Source organism: Helianthus annuus, chromosome 14, assembly GCF_002127325.2.
Source record: "Helianthus annuus cultivar XRQ/B chromosome 14, HanXRQr2.0-SUNRISE, whole genome shotgun sequence".
NCBI classification, from domain to species: domain Eukaryota; kingdom Viridiplantae; phylum Streptophyta; class Magnoliopsida; order Asterales; family Asteraceae; genus Helianthus; species Helianthus annuus.
This window is the reverse complement of record NC_035446.2, coordinates 56144790-56165749: the sequence shown is the minus strand read 5'-3', so window position 1 is coordinate 56165749 and position 20960 is coordinate 56144790. Positions and strand designations below refer to the sequence as shown.

The 20960-nt window shown below is 38.3% G+C and overlaps 1 long non-coding RNA gene across 1 annotated transcript; it reads left to right on the top strand.

Moving 5' to 3' along the window:
* The first annotated feature begins 20140 nt into the window (after window positions 1–20140).
* On the top strand, window positions 20141–20629 carry LOC110905427. Its single transcript, XR_002573108.2, has 3 exons — window positions 20141–20227; window positions 20389–20451; window positions 20555–20629. It is a non-coding gene; the product is annotated as an uncharacterized LOC110905427 (long non-coding RNA).
* Window positions 20630–20960: the final 331 nt, after the last annotated feature.

Sequence of the window (20960 nt, the reverse complement as noted above, 5' to 3'; positions counted from 1 at the left end):
GATCAGGGTCAAAAAAGCGAAGCCTGAACAGAGATCCGATCAGAGGTTCATCACTCAAAGGTGCCTCCGCAGACGGTATTCAGGGAGCTTTAGACTCAAACAATATGCAACAGAGTGGACCCTCTCTGTATCCCAAGATCAAAACCGGTCTCACCTAAAAACCCGGTATCAAAATGCCCAGACACAACAAAAAATGATGCAAGACAGAAAGTAAAAGAAGGAGTGGAACGATCTCACAGTGGGTGCGAGCAAAATCCAAAGGATCAAGGCTAGTAACCTTCACTTAGGGTTACAAGACCTTGATCAGAAGACAGAAGACCAGATCTGTTGGTTTGCCCTAAAAGGGACCAATGTAACACCCCGTGTTTCGAAAGTCAAAGTCAAAGTCAAAGTCAAGATTGAAGTCAAAGGAAGAAAAGATTGCTAAATGCGATCTGTCATTCCTTGCTCAATTCCTGTTTTGACTTCTTTGACTTGTAGATAGTCTATTTATGCTTTTACGTTAGTTGTATTATGTGGCGTATCTATTAATAATCAAGGTTTATTCGATATTTATAGCATATCTGATCGCTTTATCGCTTATCGCAATCACGCTCGCACCTCGAATTACGCGTTTTGGATATTGTTTTTATGTGTGTGTGCCTTTTATGTGTTACTTGTGCATGTTTATTTATGTTATGCTGTGGTGATTAATCGAAACGCGAAACCCAATCGCAATCGAATCGAAAACGCTAAGCGCAAGTAATGTAGGATGATTGTATGTTAGATATAGTAGTTGGGATTAAAAGTAATTTGAATAGGGAACTCTATCGCATCGCAACGCTCGAACCGGCAAAACTCGTCGCACCGAATACTCGAATCAAGTGGCTAATCAACCAAGTAACCAGCCGATTGACCAGCCACTCGATCGGGCTGCCACTCTATCGACCAGCCCTTTCCACTTTTGGTAAGCCTATAAATACCCCTGTCAACATCACAACTTACAACTTTTGCACTCTCCTGTCCAACCAGCGCTCCAACCTCGCCTTTTCTTTGATTTCTCGCGATTCCGGTAAGATCTCGTCCTGAATGTTTTACTTTCTTAATCTACCCTAACTCCTACACATTTCTATCTTTTGAATCTTAACTTTTAACCGAGAAATCACTAGATTGGAGGTGTTCTAGGATGACGTCATCATGGTGTTCTTGAGAACTTCATGTTTTGGCTTCAATCCACCAAGAACAACTTAGATTTGAACGATTTCCACATGAATAAATAAAGATCTTCATAGATCTGAACATATTCACGGTGAAAGGGATTGAAAGATGGTTTTCCAACCTTCTTTCAACTCTTTTACACTCAATGCACTCAAAAAACCAATAGAATCGGAGCTTGTTCTAACCTTCTACTCTTTCTTGTTGATGTGTTGGTTCAAGATCTAGATTCTATCCACGAGACCACCGATTTCGGGTTAACCAGGAACAATCGTCTTGAACTGGTTAACTGGTTGAACTTTGGTGATTCCTGTTCAATCGGGTCACTGGGGTCAAGATGGGATTCTGTTGATTAGCGCGTTGTCACACCATCTCGATAAAACGACAAACTATCAAAATGACCAAGGAAGAAGACGACCGGGACACCAGAACAGAGTGCCGCCCGATCAAACTGTTGTCCGATCGGATTGTCACCCGACCGGCTAGCACCTTGGCCCCACACTTAACTTTTATTTTCAAACTTTGAAGGGTAAAACATTGAATGAAGTGCTGCCCGATCAGATTGCCACCCAATCGGACTACCACTCGACCATGTAATGTTCAGACTTCAATACTTAAACAATTTTCAACATGTTCAATACAAACAGATTGCCACCCGATCGGACTACCATCCGGTCGAGTGACAAGCTGTTGTGAACTTGTTCTCACTAAAGTGTCCAACCAATCTGTTGGGATTGAACCCTACCAGAGGAACAGATAATGAAAGCCAAAACCGGATCACAACAGTGGATTCATAATAAGCAGCTGTTTACATTAAGCTTTCCCCTTGACAGTGGTCATCTAGCATCTGATAGACTTCAAAGTACTGCTCAATAGAACAACTGCTACTAAAGAACTGATGAAGTTTAAAGGCTGAAGCTCAATCTACTGACGGAATCCAAGCACAGCTGAAGAATTAAAGCACTGCCCATTCAAGGTCTGATCACCCTTTGAAGAAAGCACTGATGCTCAAACAACAGTGGTTGACTACATCAGTGGAATGAAGAATCAGTGTTTATACATCAGTGATTAGAATGCAATCAGTGTCTGTATGGTCAGTAGTTATAGAACAGTAGATAGAGTTTGTTAGTTTGTTAGATGTCGCTTTCATGGTGACGTCAGCTGAGATGCCTCAGTGGTTTGGTTTGCCTATAAATGTAACAGTACCCTGTACTGTTACATTTGATTGATTGAGTGAGTTCTTCTCCTCATGTCTAATCCTTTCATCTTGTGCAATCAACCATGGAGTATCAGGCTGAGGGGGAGTTAAGTTTTGTAAGCATGCTTTGTAATCTTTTGATTTACTTTGTAATCTTTCGACTGATGCAAATCATGTGTTTCTCAAATCTACTTCTCTCTTCGATTGTGTTTACAAAGTTTCACTGCACTTAAACTCCGTTCATTTCTATTGATTTGTTCAAATTATACAAACAAACACAATCATGACAGCCTCCGATCCTAACACAATCGGGTTATCGTTCGATCGACCGTCCGTCCGATCGACCGACCTGAAGGGTAGAGATACTTCTATGTTTTCAAAATGCTACAACAAAAACTTCAAAAGACAAGCCATCATACACAAACATATCCTTCCCAAAGGAAGAAATAATCCACTCGAAAGGTCACCCGATCGGATGACCATCCGAGCGGACTGTCACCCGAACGACCGGCTACCCGATCGGACTACCATCCGATCGAACTGCTGTCCGACCCACTTGCACTCTACGTCATTTTACGCGTCGCTTATCGTTATGCTATCATTCTGATCAGGCTAACCTTACTCTCTAGCGCTCCCTTCAATCCACCAATCGCTGTGAGTATACTCGATCCCTTTTTGCTTTACGCACTTTTGGGTGTTACATACGTTACTTATTCTAAATCACATTAAACACACTACGCAATACTTTAATCTCTAACCAATTACCGCATGTTATACGTGACTTAATGAATGCTTGTTTGTTATGTTTTCACATGGAATGCTGTCTACCTGCCTTAGCAACGATAGTACTATTTCTTTGGATTTAGCACCTGTTCACTCAGGGGTTGTTAAGGACAATTTGTTACATGGCTCACAGTTGTGAGTGTGTATTACGAACTACCTTGGGCAGTCAACTCGCAGTCATTGGTATCGATATGTTCATGTCGATAACTAACATGCCTCATTTTACACTGTGTGCGTGCTGGTTATGCGTAACGATTTCGAACTCTATTATATCTATTAAACTTGTATGCTCACCTTTACACTAAGTGTATTGACTTTTACTTTAACGTATGTGACAGGTGCTTAGGATGCTTATTTGCATAGTTTGCTATGAAATCGAGGCTAGGAAAGACCTAGAACAATAAACAATTGTCTGTAATAAAAATCTGAGTTGTCGGAACAGAACAATTTGACCAGATCTTGTGTGTAATAATTATGTTATCTTTTATGACATGGTATGGGACGTGTTGCTTTAAATAATTGGTAATTATAGTTGTTATGGAAACTTCTGGACAATCTGTTTCGCTCAGTGCCGCGCCCCGATGATTCCGCCATCGGTTGGGGTGTGACAACCAACGAGAAATCCTTCAAGATGACCAGATGCGAGCAGACCCTAAAGTTAAGGTTTCGTACATCCAGCGGCGGCTCAACAATCACAAGCAACAAAGAGTCAGAAAGAAAGTCAGCGGACCACAGGACCACCAAGACTTCAAGCACCACCGTCACAACCCTAGATCAGAGTCCTTGGACTGATACTCGAAGAAACAAGCACCGACGATTGCAGCGGAAGAACACCAGAGCACCAATTTAACCTTGGAGCTCTGATACCATGTCAGAACTTCAGGGATTGAATCAACCAAAAAAAAAAGAAACAAACAAATTTATTCAACATCTTTCTCAAAAACAGTACAAGGAAATCAGCCAGTCATCACAGATTGACTGGTGAACATATACAACCAAAAAGGTTAACAAAGAACAATCAAACAGCCTCACGAATGAACGTGTGAGGAAAAAGAGAGCAGGAGCACAACTACACAAGTATTCGAGAAGGAGCGGTGTGAGTCGGTGTGGCCAGGATCCCAAGGAGGCACATCATATAGCCGGATCATCACGAAACCCTTAAGCCCAAAGCAAACATGGACCAGCCCAATAGAGGAGATAACGAGCCCAAAGCAAACCGGATCAAACCTCAATCACAAAAAAGAATAAAAGGCAACGGTTAGAAAAGTAAAAAAAGGAAAACATTTAAACTGAAATTTATGAAATATATAGGATATTTTAACAAGAAGATAAGGTCGTTTCTAGCCTTCCAAATACTCCAACAAGCGATTATGACAATGCCTTGGTGCACATCCTTCGCCTTGCCTTTTAATCCGCAATGATTGTGGGCCTCGAGCATGTCTTTAAAAGAAAAAGCGGAAATGAAAGTGTCTTGCTATGGTTGTCCAAAAAGCTTGTGACTCGAAGCTCGCTCGGATTTAGCTCGGAAAAAGCTCACTCAATATGGCTCGATTTGAAAATGAGCCGAGAAAGTGAGTCCTCCTCGGCTCGTAACGAGTCGATTTGGCTCAGTTTGCCTCGCTTGGTAGCTCGGCATAGCTCGAATTATTTTACCTATAATATATTTATTTTTGTATACATTATAATATATTACAAAAACTGATTATTATTTACATGTATTTAGGCCTTTAGCTTATATCTATGGCATATTTGAAGGTTGATTACCATGCTAATGAACTAATTTGTACTTTGTTGAAATTTAAAACTTATTTTGCTTTGTTGAACTTGATTTGGGCTTCTAATATATTAGGTTGAACTTATTTAGGATATGTTCTTTTGAAATACTGAATAATATTTTAGACTGCTGAATATTGAGAGTTATGTTTTAATTTTTCTTTTTAAAATCGAGACAAACCAAGTTGAGCCGAGCCAGCTCGGTTTAAAACCAAGCCAAGCCCGAGCTTAGATTTTCAGCTCGAACTTGATTTTGGCTTCTAGTGTATTATGTTGAACTTATTATGGATACGTTCTTTTGAAATATTGAATAATATTTTAGATTGTTGAATATTGAGAGTTATGTTTTAATTTTTCTTTTTAAAATCGAGCCAAACCAAGCTGAGCCGAGCCAGCTTGGTTTAAAACCAAGCTAAGCCCGAGCTTAGTTTTCCAGCTCGGTTTCAAATCTGAGCTGAGCCGAGCCAGCTCGGTTTATAATCGAGCCAAGCTCGAGCTTGCCCTGGCTCAACTCAACTCAGCTCATGAATAGCCCTAGGTCTTGCACCAATTGCTTACCTTCTGCCAAATGACCGTCGTGATGTTATAAGCCGTAAAGAGATGGTTGACCGGTTCGACTCCCATGTTATAGAACGGACAGTTCACGTCATCAACTTGAATGTTTCTTCTTTGAAGCGCACCATTAGTCGGGATTCTGTCTAGCTCTCCTCTCCATGCAAACAAGTTGCATTTTAATGGCAGCCACTTCCACCAATCCCAAACAAATCGAGAACTTTAATCTATATTGTTGTTGATGACTCGTTTCACCGAACCCACCGGAAATTCTCCCATTGCATCCCCTAACCAAATCCAACAGTCCCACTTATTTGAAAGATAAATTGAATGTAGTAAGTAGGACATTAGCCCACTCGGTCAACTCTTCGTTGGAAGAAGGAATAGCCCTCCAAGCCTAATGACCGTCCGTGTTTGAAGGGTCTCACGATTCGGTCATTAACCTTAATTCTTCACAAATCAAGCCAAAATGAACGCAATTAAATGTATAAATAGTCATTAAGTTGTACGGAATTACCATGTAATTTTGTGTGTTGTCATAGTATAACCATAATTTCGAGGAGTAGAAATATCCGTAACGGATAGTATGGTACTATGGTATCACTATAATTTCGGGGACGGAATTATTTTAATGGTGGTAGAATTGTAATATACGAAATATTTAAAACTCTAAAACACTGTATCAATGATTTTGTCTTGCTTTTAAACGAGATATTCTCTACTAATTCTCTGTTGTTTGCTTTTATTTTCTAGTGTTAAATATAAATTAACAAACAAGCAAAAAATAATTAATCAACTAGTTAGTAATTTAAAGTTGAGTAGTAAAAGTCATATCATTTGGGTTCGATACTTGATTTTTACATAAACTCTACTATGAACGATAGGTACAATTGGCTATTGTGTATGTTTAATCTAAATAATAATTATTTCTTATAAATTTAAAACTACATAAACATGTTTTAAAAGTTACTAAGTTAACCCACCTAATCATACTAAGAGTTATTAAATTAACTAAACCAACATACTAAAACACACCACATCAAGTAAATAATGTTTCTAGTGTTGTACCCTAGGAATCGAAACAAGTTATTTTGGACACTCAAAATTTGTTTTAATGTTTCCATGATAAACATGAATCATCATCTGCTAAAAGACATTATCTTCTTCCACTACTTGTATTTTAGTGTTTATCTTTCAATTTTCTGTATTGTTGTTTATCTAAAGCGTTTTATTTTATTTTTATAGGAAAGGTTTCCTCTCAAATGACCATTATAAAACATTATTATGGTCGTGGTATGATGTAGAAATCACGTGAACGTAAAAGATCTTCGCCATCGACATACGTCCGGTCACATGTCTATACAAAAATCTCCTCCAATGGGGTTGACACGAAATTTGTCTTTATTGATTGAAAAATTAATATGCAACTTTTATGTGTAAATAAATTTCATTTATTAAACTATGAAAAAATAAAAAAGAGTAAAATGCTATATTGGTTTCTGAGTTTAGATCATCTTTGCCACTTTAATTCAAAAATGAAATCTTTTGAATCTAAGTCATTAAGTTTTCAATTTTGATATCATTTTCATCCAAAAGACAAACTGGGTCATAATTTTCTATTAACTTCCACATTTTTTGTCGTCTTCCTCATTTTAATGAATGGTAGGGTTATCTGTTTATCCCTTCAATTATATATATATATATATATATATATATATATATATATATATATATATATATATATATATATATATATATATATATATATATATATATATATATATATATATATCGAGAGTATCATGAGAAAACTACATATAAATGAGAAAACTAGAAAAGTAACTAAAAAAGTCTAAAAAACATACCAATTTTTTTTTTACAATTTTTATAAAAAAATTGTTATTTTTATATATAAAAAAATTAAAGAAAAAACTTGCACTGCACATGTGCATTATATGTGTACTACACAAATGCATTACATGCTTAAAATTAGCTTTCAGTTTAGTTTAGCTTTTAGGGTTAGTTTTTTTTGGAGGTTTAGGATTAGGATTAGGTTTTTGGGGGGTCGGGGTGGGGGGGGGGGGTTTAGGGTTTTTTCGGGTTTATGTTTAGGGTTTAGTTTTAGGTTTTCGGGAGGGGGGTTAGGCTTTTGGGGGGTGGGGGTGGGGGGTTTAGGCTTTTGGGGGGTGGGTTAAGTAGTTTAAGCTTTCCGTATTAGTGCTCATATGCAATATAATTCATACATAAAAAATAGCGATTTTTTTATAAAAAAATTATAAAAAAATTGGTACGTTTTTAGGCTTTTTTAGTTAGTTTTTTTGTTTTCTCATTATCCATTGTCACACCCCCAAAATCCACATGCGGAGTATCACCGCTTGGGAGCGTGACTGACCAGGATCAAGCCACCAATCATATTGAACATAGTATTCAATAATCAAAGTAGTTTGTAAAACCCAATTCAATACAATTGATGTTCAAACCAAACATAGTTGAAGTAGCGGAAGCATAATATGAAAACCCAATGTATGTAATAAGTTCAAGTGTTATAAAGTTTGACATAACATCCACGATCCATGCTCCACAACGACCTGCTCCTCCCTGTGCAAGCTCCATGTGTACCTAAGGTCCTGCAAGGCATGCAACAGAGAGTCAACAACTAGTTGAGCGAGTTCACAGTTTATAGTTCAGTAATTGTAATAGTATAGTAAGCCTTGTGTTCGTTCATTAAGTCATGTATCGTATTAGTTCGTATCGCGACCCTCTAGGCATGTATGCGAAGATTAGGGAAAGTTCTCAAGTATTCTAGACTAGGTATATTTGTATCGCGGCCACCCGGCACATGTGCGAAGTTTAGCGTATAGTTCGCAGCCTTCCTAGGCATGTGTGCGAAGATTAGTCATATTATCGCAGCCAACCCTGGCATGTGTGCGAAGATCAGTCATATTATCGCAGCCAACCCCGGCGTGTGTGCGAAGATCAGTTCTATAAGTATCACTAGTCTAGTCGTATCTTATCAATAACCCTTCCTCACCCGAGGACCATATAATTAAGTTCCATATGCTAGGTAAGTACAAGTAAATAATCCAAACCCATTCCCACCCTGGGAACCCCATGCCTTGGCTGTGTGAACTGGTATGCTAGGTTATGCACTCACAAGTAATCAGTCAATTCCTATTATATGCACGTGTAATAAATCAGTTCATGTTTGTAATGATACGCAGGTAATCTATGTCACAAAGCGTTTGACAGTTAACATCATGTATCACATAAGCAGCTAATCACATTAATGCAGCTTAAGCTTTACATTCAAGGCTTTTCTCAGTTTGTTTTAACTCAATTACTCATCAATAGTCTTAGTAAGTTTAACCGTGTTACACGTTACTCAGAATTACTGAACTAGCATGCATAGGATGGTTAACACACGTAACAGGGTTATCACATCAACAAAGCACATCAAAGAAAGTCGGACAAGATCATCTCAAAGGTCGGACTATAACTATGAGTAATAAAAGTCGGACCTAACACTAATACAAGTGAAAGTCGGACCAGGCTTCAAGCTTTAAAACTCGGACATGTAACTACCTTTCAAAACTTGGATCCCCTTTTGCCTCACACCAGAAATTCGGACAATGTATCACCACACAAAAGCTCGGACAACAACTATAATATCAAAACTCGAACAAAGGGTCTTGTTACAAAGAAAGTCGGATATGCTTACAAATATATAAAAGTTGGACAAAGGGGTGGGGGCTTCCATACTTTAAAACTCGGACATGGGCTCCTCTATAAAACTCGGACAAGTTAACAACATGAATAAACTCGGACAACCCCTCCCTCTAATAAAAGTCGGACTAGGGCTTCCCATTAAAGAAATTCGGACCATTTCTCACCCTTTAAAGTTCGGACCTTGAGTCCTTATAACAAATTCGGACTCCCTATCTCTTTAAAAGATCGGATCTTGGTTTTATTATAAAAGTCGGACATTAAATCACATGTAAAAAGGTCGGACTAGGCATCATAACCAAATTCGGACTACATGTAAAATCAATCGTCGGCAAAACATCAATCTTATGAACATTCAACTACAGTGCAACAGTTACGTTTTCATACGATCAAGAAAACCCTAATTCATTGCTACGCATTACAGAAACCAAATCAACAATGAACACTTCCATCATATCAGACATATCTTGACATCAAGCAAACAATTACACAACTAATCATCATCATATCACAATAATCAGCATTCAATCAGTAAATACAGAGCTAGTATGTGAAGAACTAGGGTTTACATGAATCAATCAATCAACAATTGATAACAATCAAATAATCAATAAACAATTACCTTGGATTGAATCTAGATAAAGAGAGGAAATCAAAAGTGATGAAGATCTTGTGCCAATGATGATGGTGATGATTGCCACAGAGGATCAGAGAATGTGAAGTACGTGTTTTGGTTTCTTGTGAATGATTAGTGAAAGGGATTAGGGTTAAGAATGATTAGAGTTTCACTATAAGCAGTTAACACCCTTCAGTATTATCTATTACAGTTTCATCACCACATTCAAGTATTTATCAAATCTTTCACAAGTAACACATAACCATGCACAATTACAATACACTTTATTGTATCAAAATGTATACAATTTCATAGCAAACCGATTGTGCAAATAAACAACTAAACAAACAATGAACGTGCAATAAATGCGAAAGTGGAATCTTAGAAACTCGAGTTGTCACATTATCCCCAACTTGAAAGAAATTTCGTCTCGAAATTTAGCATGCGGTTACTGAGGAAGCTAGGTAAGTTGTATCGTTTACTGGTTTTCCTGGGGTGTCACATCATCCCCCCGTTGATTTGGAATTTCGTCCCGAAATTCTGCAGTAGTAGCTTCAGCCTCAGTAGTGGTTGTATTGGTTCCGAATAACTGGGGATACTTGAGTTTCATTTGATCTTCACGCTCCCAGGTGAACTCTGGGCCGCGACGGGAGTTCCAACGAACTCGAACAAGAGGTATTCTAGTGTTCTTGAGGACCTTGACATCCCGGTCCGTGATTTCAACTGGTTCCTCAACGAACTGCAACCGCTCGTCGATAGTGAATTCCTTAAAAGGAACTATGAGGGTCTCATCTGACAGACACTTCTTCAGATTCGACACGTGGAATACGTTGTGAACTGCACCGAGTTCAGCTGGTAGGTTTAGTCTGTAGGCTACTTTGCCTATTCTTTCAGTGATTTTGAACGGTCCAACGTACCGTGGATTGAGCTTGCCCCGTTTACCAAATCGAACCACACCCTTCCAGGGTGAGACTTTGAGTAGCACTCGATCCCAACTTGGAATTCGAGCGGTTTTCTGCGTTTATCAGCGTAGCTTTTCTGGCGATCACGAGCTGCCGCCATGCGTTGTCGTATCTGTGCTATTCATTCAGTAGCATCAACTACCATTTCTGGACCTGTAATCTGACTATCCCCCACCTCTGCCCAACAGAGAGGTGACCGGCATTTACGTCCGTACAATGCCTCGAATGGAGCGGCTTGTATGCTGGTGTGGTAACTGTTATTGTACGAAAATTCCACCAGAGGAAGATGTTTTTCCCAGCTGTTGCCGAAATCGATAACACACGCCCGAAGCATGTCTTCTAAAGTCTGGATAGTGTGCTCAGACTGCCCATCCGTCTGAGGGTGATAAGCTGTGCTCATGTCTAGTCGAGAGCCAAAAGCTTTGTGCATTGCTTGCCATAGTTCTGAAGTGAATCGTGCATCCTGATCCGAAATAATAGAGGTTGGCACTCCGTGCCTTGAAACAACTTCTTTCAAGTAGATGTCTGCTAGAGTGGAGAACTTATCCGTTTCTTTGATAGCCAAGAAATGAGCAGACTTTGTGAGTCGATCTACGATCACCCAAATAGTATCATTCCCGCGCTGGGATCTAGGCAGACCAGTAACAAAATCCATGGAAATTTCCTCCCATTTCCATTGTGGTATCCTGGGTTGCTGAAGTAAGCCTGAGGGCTTCTGGTACTCCGTCTTGACTCTCGCACAAGTCAAACATTTGCCGACGTAAGTTGCAATGTGGGCCTTCATACTAGGCCACCAATATGTAGTTCTAATATCGTGGTACATTTTATCCGAACCTGGATGTACCGAGTAGCGAGACTTATGAGCTTCATCCATTACAAGTTCTCGTAAACCGCCATATAGTGGAACCCAAATGCGTCCTGTTACATAGTAGGCACCGTCTTCCTTCTGTTCTAATCGTTGCCTTGAGCCGCGTAAGGCTTCAGCCTTTACGTTTTCTGTTTTCAATGCTTCTACCTGAGCATCTCATATCTGTACAGGAAGATCAGACTGAATAGTGAGCTGCAAAGCTCGTACACGCCTAGGTAGAGTGTCTTTTCGACTGAGTGCGTCAGCCACAACATTGGCTTTGCCTGGATGGTACTTGATGGCGCATTCGTAATCATTAAGTAACTCGACCCATCATCGTTGACGCATGTTTAATTCCTTCTGCCTGAAGATATGCTCGAGACTCCTGTGATCGGTGTAAATAGTGCACTTGGTACCGTACAGGTAGTGTCGCCATATCTTAAGCGCAAAAACAACAGCTCCCAGCTCTAAATCGTGCACCGTGTAGTTTCGTTCATGAACTTTGAGTTGCCGCGAAGCGTAGGCAATAACTTTATCACGCTGCATCAATACACAACCAAGCCCCTGTATCGATGCGTCACAATAGACCACAAAATTATCCGTGCCTTCTGGCAATGAGAGAATAGGCGCGCTGCAAAGCCTATCCTTTAAGTACTGAAAAGCGGCTTCCTGGGAGTCTCCCCAATGGTAGGTGACACCCTTCTGTGTCAGCATTGTAAGCGGCTGTGCGATCTTGGAGAAGTCTTTAATGAATCGTCTGTAGTACCCCGCCAAACCCAAGAATTGGCGTATTTCCGTTGGTGTACGCGGTGCAGGCCAATTCCTGATCGAATCTACCTTGGATGGATCGACACGAATCCCATCCCTGTTCACCACATGGCCTAAGAAGTGGACTTCACGAAGCCAGAAGTCGCATTTTGAAAACTTGGCGTACAGTTGTTCTTTTCGAAGTAGTTTCAAGATAAGACGTAAGTGCTGCTCGTGTTCCTCCTGACTCTTGGAGTAGATTAGAATGTCGTCGATGAAGACAATGACGAACTTGTCAAGATAGGGTTTGCACACCCTGTTCATAAGATCCATGAAAACTGCAGGTGCGTTCGTTAACCCGAATGGCATAACTAGAAATTCGTAGTGACCGTAGCGGGTTCTGAATGTGGTTTTAGAGACGTCCTCATCCCGGACTCTCAGCTGATGATACCCTGACCTCAGGTCAATCTTGGAGTAGTAGCTCGACCCTTGCAAATGGTCGAATAAGTCGTCAATATGAGGAAGAGGATAGCGGTTCTTCACTGTGACCTTGTTTAGTTCACGGTAATCAATGCACATCCTGGAGGTGCCATCCTTCTTTTTCACGAATAGTACTGGAGCTCCCCAAGGCGAAAAGATAGGTCAGATGAATCCCTTATCCAAGAGTCCTTGTAGCTGCGTCGATAGTTCTTCCAATTCTGATGGAGCTAAGCAATACGGTGCGCGGGTTATAGGTGCTGTCCAAAACTGTAGGAATGAGGTCGATAGGAAACGTCTGACCAGCGAGGATAAGATTACAATCCTGAGCTATGAATGGCCTCTAGACTTGTACCATAAGCTAACACTACGACAGGTTTGGTGTTCAAGGAAGTTGGTGCACATTTTAATATTTGACTAACTTTCAAGGACATATAACTGGTATCCACACCCGTATCAAACAAAACAGTAACATAAAAGTCGTCGAGAAGAAACTTACCCATCATTACGTTAGGATCGTTCCTTGCGTCACCCTGACCAATCACGTACATGCGGCCCAGGCGTCATTGTTTCCATTGTTTCCCCCAACGCTATCCCCATTGTCGTCCCTGTTGCCATGGTCGTGGTTCTGAGTCTGGTCCTGGTTTATTTGTGGGCAATGCCTCTTGTAGTGATCTTTAACATCACACTGAAAACATCCTTTATAACTCTGTTGTTGCTGCTGATTCTGGGGAGATTGAGGCGGCCGTTGCTGTTCTTGAGTTACAGGACGTGAGTTTCGACAATCCTTAGCTTCATGACCAATCTTGAGACACCTCTGGCAACGACCCTTGTTGCACTGACCGCTGTGGTGTCTATTGCATCTGTTACACTTTGGATGATTTCCTTGATATCCACTCTGCCCGCGACTACTAGAAAATTGCTGTCTGGGGCTCTGGTAGTCATCTATCTTTTGCTACTGCGCCAGAGGTTGGACCAAAATTAATTCCTTGCTCAGGCTTTCATCCCACTTGCGTTTGTTATCACTAGAAGCACATGTAGTATCAGTCTTAACACGTTTCGGTAGTTTGTTCTGTTCTACAGCCTGGTCTGTGAGACGATGAGCAAGCCGAGTGACTTGCTGGATAGTGCCAAGATTAGCTGCGGTCATATGACTCTGAATTTCGGGCACCAGACCCTTGAGATACAGTTCGATGCGTTTGGTGGGAGGGTCTACCATAGTGGAACAAAATGTGGCTAATTCGTTTGATCTCCTCGTATAAGCTTTAATTTCAGACCCCACCATCTGTAGGTTGAGGAACTCTACCTCTAGTTTGTGGATGTCTTCTCTACTACAAAACTCTTCCTTAATTAGGTCCTTGAACTCGTTCCAGGGGGTGGCATTAGCAGCTGCCAGCCCTAACATTTGAACCTGTGCTTCCCACCAGGTTAATGCAACACCTTCGAGTGTTCCAGTAGCAAACTTTACTCTACGAGACTCAGGGCAATCATGCACCTCGAAGTCAGTTTCGAGCCTCTCGAACCAATGGAGGAGGCCTACAACTCCCTCAGTACCACTGAAGGTGCTAAGTTGACAATCCTTGAGGTTTTTGAAGGTGTAAGCAGGTGACTGAGCGTGTTGACCTATTGTGTAAAAGAATAGGGCAAGGTTAAACACAAGAGTTGGTTTAAGAGTGTAGGATCTAAAGATCCTAGTTACGACTGCAGGGTATCCCTCCTGCGTTTGCAACTGCAAGTGCCGCAGCAACTTGTTTATTGATAAGAGCCGTCAACTGGGCTTGAGTCATGTTAATGCGTCCAGCCATTGTTCTTCATAGCAAAAGTAGTGTAAGTGAGAATGGTTCGCAAGTAGTGCGATGACAGAAGAGTGTAAGCACACGAGTGTTCTCAAGCAATAACAAATAGTGAGCAAGGTAATTTAAGCATACTACGAGCAAAGTTCTATGCAATTCTAGCATGTAGGCAATAAACATAAACCTTATTACCTAGGAGGTTGAGTTTTGCACGTGGAGCGAAGCGTCGTTGTGGATCGTTGAGAGCACTATTCTGGTTATAGTCTGGTTTTAATAAAAACGTTTTTCCCATATTAAAACCAAGTTCTCTATAACCAATGCTATATTGGTTTCTGAGTTTAGATCATCTTTGCCACTTTAATTCAAAAATGAAATCTTTTGAATCTAAGTCCTTAAGTTTTCATTTTGATGTCATTTTCATCCAAAAGACAAACTGGGTCATAATTTTCTATTAACTTCCACATTTTTTGTCGTCTTCCTCATTTTAATGAATGGTAGGGTTATCTTTTTATCCCTTCAATTATATATATATATATATATATATATATATATATATATATATATATATATATATATATATATATATATATATATATATATATATATATCGAGAGTATCATGAGAAAACTACATATAAATGAGAAAACTACAAAAGTAACTAAAAAAAGTCTAAAAAACATACCAATTTTTTTTTACAATTTTTATAAAAAAATTGTTATTTTTATATATAAAAAAATTAAAAAAAAACTTGCACTGCACATGTGCATTATATGTGTACTACACAAATGCATTACATGCTTAAAATTAGCTTTCAGTTTTGTTTAGCTTTTAGGGTTAGTTTTTTTTGGAGGTTTAGGATTAGGATTAGGTTTTTGGGGGGTCGGGATGGGGGGGGGGGTTTAGGGTTTTTTCGGGTTTATGTTTAGGGTTTAGTTTTAGGTTTTCGGGAGGGGGGTTAGGTTTTTGGGGGGTGGGGGTGGGGGGTTTAGGCTTTTGGGGGGTGGGTTAAGTAGTTTAAGCTTTCCGTATTAGTGCTCATATGCAATATAATTCATACATAAAAAATAGCGATTTTTTTATAAAAAAATTATAAAAAAATTGGTATGTTTTTAGGCTTTTTTAGTTAGTTTTTTTGTTTTCTCATTATCCATTGTCACACCCCCAAAATCCACATGCGGAGTATCACCGCTTGGGAGCGTGACTGACCAGGATCAAGCCACCAATCATATTGAACATAGTATGCAATAATCAAAGTAGTTTGTAAAACCCAATTCAATACAATTTATGTTCAAACCAAACATAGTTTAAGTAGCAGAAGCATAATATGAAAACCCAATGTATGTAATAAGTTCAAGTGTTATAAAGTTTGACAAAACATCCACGATCCATGCTCCACAACGACCTGCTCCTCCCTGTGCAAGCTCCATGTGTACCTAAGGTCCTGCAAGGCATGCAGCAGAGAGTCAACAACTAGTTGAGCGAGTTCACAGTTTATAGTTCAGTAATTGTAATAGTATAGTAAGCCTTGTGTTCGTTCATTAAGTCATGTATCATATTAGTTCGTATCGCGGCCCTCTAGGCATGTATGCGAAGATTAGGGAAAGTTCTCAAGTATTCTAGACTAGGTATATTTGTATCGCGGCCACCCGGCACATGTGCGAAGTTTAGCGTATAGTTCGCAGCCTTCCTAGGCATGTGTGCGAAGATTAGTCATATTATCGCAGCCAACCCTGGCATTTGTGCGAAGATCAGTCATATTATCGCAGCCAACCCCGGCGTGTGTGCGAAGATCAGTTCTATAAGTATCACTAGTCTAGTCGTATCTTATCAATAACCCTTCCTCACCCGAGGACCATATAATTAAGTTCCATATGCTAGGTAAGTACAAGTAAATAATCCAAACCCATTCCCACCCTGGGAACCCCATGCCTTGGCTGGGTGAACTCACCTTGGTTTGCTCGGTATGCTAGGTTATGCACTCACAAGTAATCCGTCAATTCCTATTGTATGCACGTGTAATAAATCAGTTCATGTTCGTAATGATACGCAGGTAATCTATGTCACAAAGCGTTTGACAGTTAACATCATGTATCACATAAGCAGCTAATCACATTCATGCAGCTTAAGCTTTACATTCAAGGCTTTTCTCAGTTTGTTTTAACTCAGTTACTCATCAATAGTCTTAGTAAGTTTAACCGTGTTACACGTTACTCAGAATTACTGAACTAGCATGCATAGGATGGTTAACACACGTAACAGGGTTATCACATCAACAAAGCACATCAAAGAAAGTCGGACAAGATCATCTCAAAGGTCGGACTATAACTATGAGTAATAAAAGTCGGACCTAACACTAATACAAGTGAAAGTCGGACCAGGCTTCAAGCTTTAAAACTCGGACATGTCACTACCTTTCAAAACTCGGATCCCCTTTTGCCTCACACCAGAAATTCGGACAATGTATCACCACACAAAAGCTCGGACAACAACTATAATATCAAAACTCGGACAAAGGGTCTTGTTACAAAGAAAGTCGGATATGCTTACAAATATATAAAAGTCGGACAAAGGGGTGGGGGCTTCCTTACTTTAAAACTCGGACATGGGCTCCTCTATAAAACTCGGACAAGTTAACAACATGAATAAACTCGGACAGCCCCTCCCTCTAATAAAAGTCGGACTAGGGCTTCCCATTAAAGAAATTCGGACCATTTCTCACCCTTTAAAGTTCGGACCTTGAGTCCTTATAACAAATTCGGACTCCATATCTCTTTAAAAGATCGGATCTTGGTTTTATTATAAAAGTCGGACATTAAATCACATGTAAAAAGGTCGGACTAGGCATCATAACCAAATTCGGACTACATGTAAAATCAATCGTCGGCAAAACATCAATCTTATGAACATTCAACTACAGTGCAACAGTTACGTTTTCATACGATCAAGAAAACCCTAATTCATTGCTACGCATTACAGAAACCAAATCAACAATGAACACTTCCATCATATCAGACATATCTTGACATCAAGCAAACAATTACACAACTAATCATCATCATATCACAATAATCAGAATTCAATCAGTAAATACAGAGCTAGTATGTGAAGAACTAGGGTTTACATGAATCAATCAATCAACAATTGATAACAATCAAATAATCAATAAACAATTACCTTGGATTGAATCTAGATAAAGAGAGGAAATCAAAAGTGATGAAGATCTTGTGCCAATGATGATGGTGATGATTGCCACAGAGGATCAGAGAATGTGAAGTACGTGTTTTGGTTTCTTGTGAATGATTAGTGAAAGGGATTAGGGTTAAGAATGATTAGAGTTTCACTATAAGCACTTAACACCCTTCAGTATTATCTATTATAGTTTCATCACCACATTCAAGTATTTGTCAAATCTTTCACAAGTAACACATAACCATGCACAATTACAATACACTTTATTGTATCAAAACGTATACAATTTCATAGCAAACCGATTGTGCAAATAAACAACTAAACAAACAATGAACGTGCAATAAATGCGAAAGTGGAATCTTAGAAACTCGAGTTGTCACATCCATCCCCTCTCTCTCTCTCTCTATATATATATATATATATTAATAATAGAATCCAACGAATAGTATTTTAAATATTATAATAATATATATAGTTTTTTCATATTTTTATTATTTTCTTTACTTTTTAAGTTGGATAAAATTGGTGTCAACCGGTACTGGTATCGAAAATACAGGTACGGTCTAGTTTGTTATCAGTACATGAAGGTAAAAACATGCACCAGCCTAGTACAGAATTATATATATATATATATATATATATATATATATAGAGGCCAACGAATAGTCTTTTAAATATTATAATAATATATATAGTTTTTTTTTTAATATTTTTGTTATTTTCTTTACCTTTTAAGTTGGATAAACTTTGTGTCCACCACTACTAGTATCGACGAAAATACTGGTACATTTCGGTTCATTATCGGTACATGAACTATATATATATATATATATATATATATATATATATATATATATATATATATATATATATATATATAGTGAACGGTTCAAATGAGAAGAAATTTTTTGTAAGAATAAAAAAGAACAAACTTCAACCAATAAGAATGCTTCATTTACTTCATTTAATTTTTGTATTTAATATGGGTGTAAGGGTATATTGGTAAAATTAGATAGATCATTAGTTGTTAGTCTTCCTTTTTAATAGCTAACTAAATTAAATTTGTAACTTATTTTCAAAAAAAAATATATTTTTTCAAAGAAGAAAAAAATTAATTTAAAGTGTAGGATAAATTATGAGGTGTGTAGGATAAATTATGAGGTGTGTAGGATGAATTACGAGTTGTGTAGGATATATTTAAGTATGTGTAGGATAAATTTCAAAAACGTATAGGATAAATTTTTATGTGTCTAGGCAAAAAATTTAGTGTGGAGGATGATAGTCTTTATGACTAATTAATTAGTCAAAAATAATAATAAATGAGATGAAAAAAAAACTATTTAATGTTTTACAATTGTACCTTTTGTTCTTTTTCTTCTCAATTTAATTTTCTTCTCAAATGAACCCCCCCTTATACATACATACATATATATATATATATATATATATATATATATATATATATATATATATATATATATATATATATATATATATATATATATATATATATAGGATAGGGATCATGAGTGAACAACATCTTTGGTTGTGAACCTTGTGAACTAATCTCAACCATTGGTTTCAATTCTTGATAAAAAGGGCAAGATTGTAATTAAATAAATTATTTTTTTAAGTCCTTTCCATAAACCAATTGCAGTTACAATTCCTATTTCCCTGCATATCTTACGTTATCTTTTTTAACATCAATCTTGTTCTCTCTCTACACTTCGATTTTGTTTTAGAACATCATCAGATCATCATCATCAACATCAACCTCGTTCTCTCTCTACAATTCAATTTTGTTTTAGAACATCATCAGATCACCATCATCAACATCAATCTCGTTCTCTCCCTACACTTCGATTTGGTTTTAGAACATCATCAGATCATCATCATCAACATCAATCTCGTTCTCTATCTACACCATCTGCAGTGGTAAGTTTACATTCAGTACATCGTTTTCAGTTGTGTATGCTTGGTACTTCTTTTTAATTATAAGAAATCGGAAAGTTAGGGTTTCGTTCATCGGGTGTATAAATATCAGATTGAAGTTGTCATAGTTGTTTAATCATCCGATTTTCAACCACAAAAATGTTTATATGCGATCTTGCTCTGTTTTTATGCGATGTTAGGCTGTTCATCAGAAAGTTAGGCTGTTAAAAGTTTTTTATGTTAAAAATATAAGTTTATTTAGTTATTTGGATACTAAGAAATAGTCCTAAAACTTGTTTCTTGTTACTAATTATAGAGTTTTTCTCGCTGTAAGATTCTAATGTGCAGGAGTTGAAGCTAGAAGGTATATATTTGGTCCTCCAATTGCACTAACTTTTGGTGCCAAATTTGTTCCGCTTCGCAACCTGTGAAAATTGCCAGGTACCATAAATCTTGTAGTTTGCCAAATTTGTTCCGCTTCGCATACTATTATTAGATCTATTCGCTAATAACTTTTCCCAGCTATAATCAATCTGGTAGTTTACTTGTTTGTATTTATGGTGGTAAATGGATGATAAATATAAACCTCTTGTTTCTAACAGGGTAATTGGAAGCTCAATGGGGTACCACTTTATGTTCTTGTGGAGCCTCGCCTAGATGATCTGGTACACTTTTGTCGACTAATTTCCAAATTTACCCTTCAGTTCCCGATATATCAATATTTTTGTAATCCACATTATCATAAATTATTTACGTCGTGATCAACAGGATCATACGTTATGAGATGATGCAGAACATGACGGTAGAGCAACACTTGGATGGCGAAGGGGAAATTCGTCTTTTTAAGCTCATGCGCGATTGCACTAGCGCTTTGGGTTTAGGTTTTAGAGTTTTAGGTGTTTTTCCACCCATTTGAAGAATAGCTTTGATGGGTGCATTGTGTAGGTGAATACATTACCTTAATTGAACTCACATCTCAGCTTTATAAATATAAACCATATGTAATGATGGGGTGTTCAAAACTTCATAATTCTTTGATTGGGTATTCGGGTCTGGTAATTTGATCAATTCAACAGTTGGGCTGAACAAAAGGTTGTACACTTTGTACACATGTGTATAAGCAGTCGTTACACAGGTGTACACCAGGTTGATTGTTTGGATGGTTGTTTTAGTT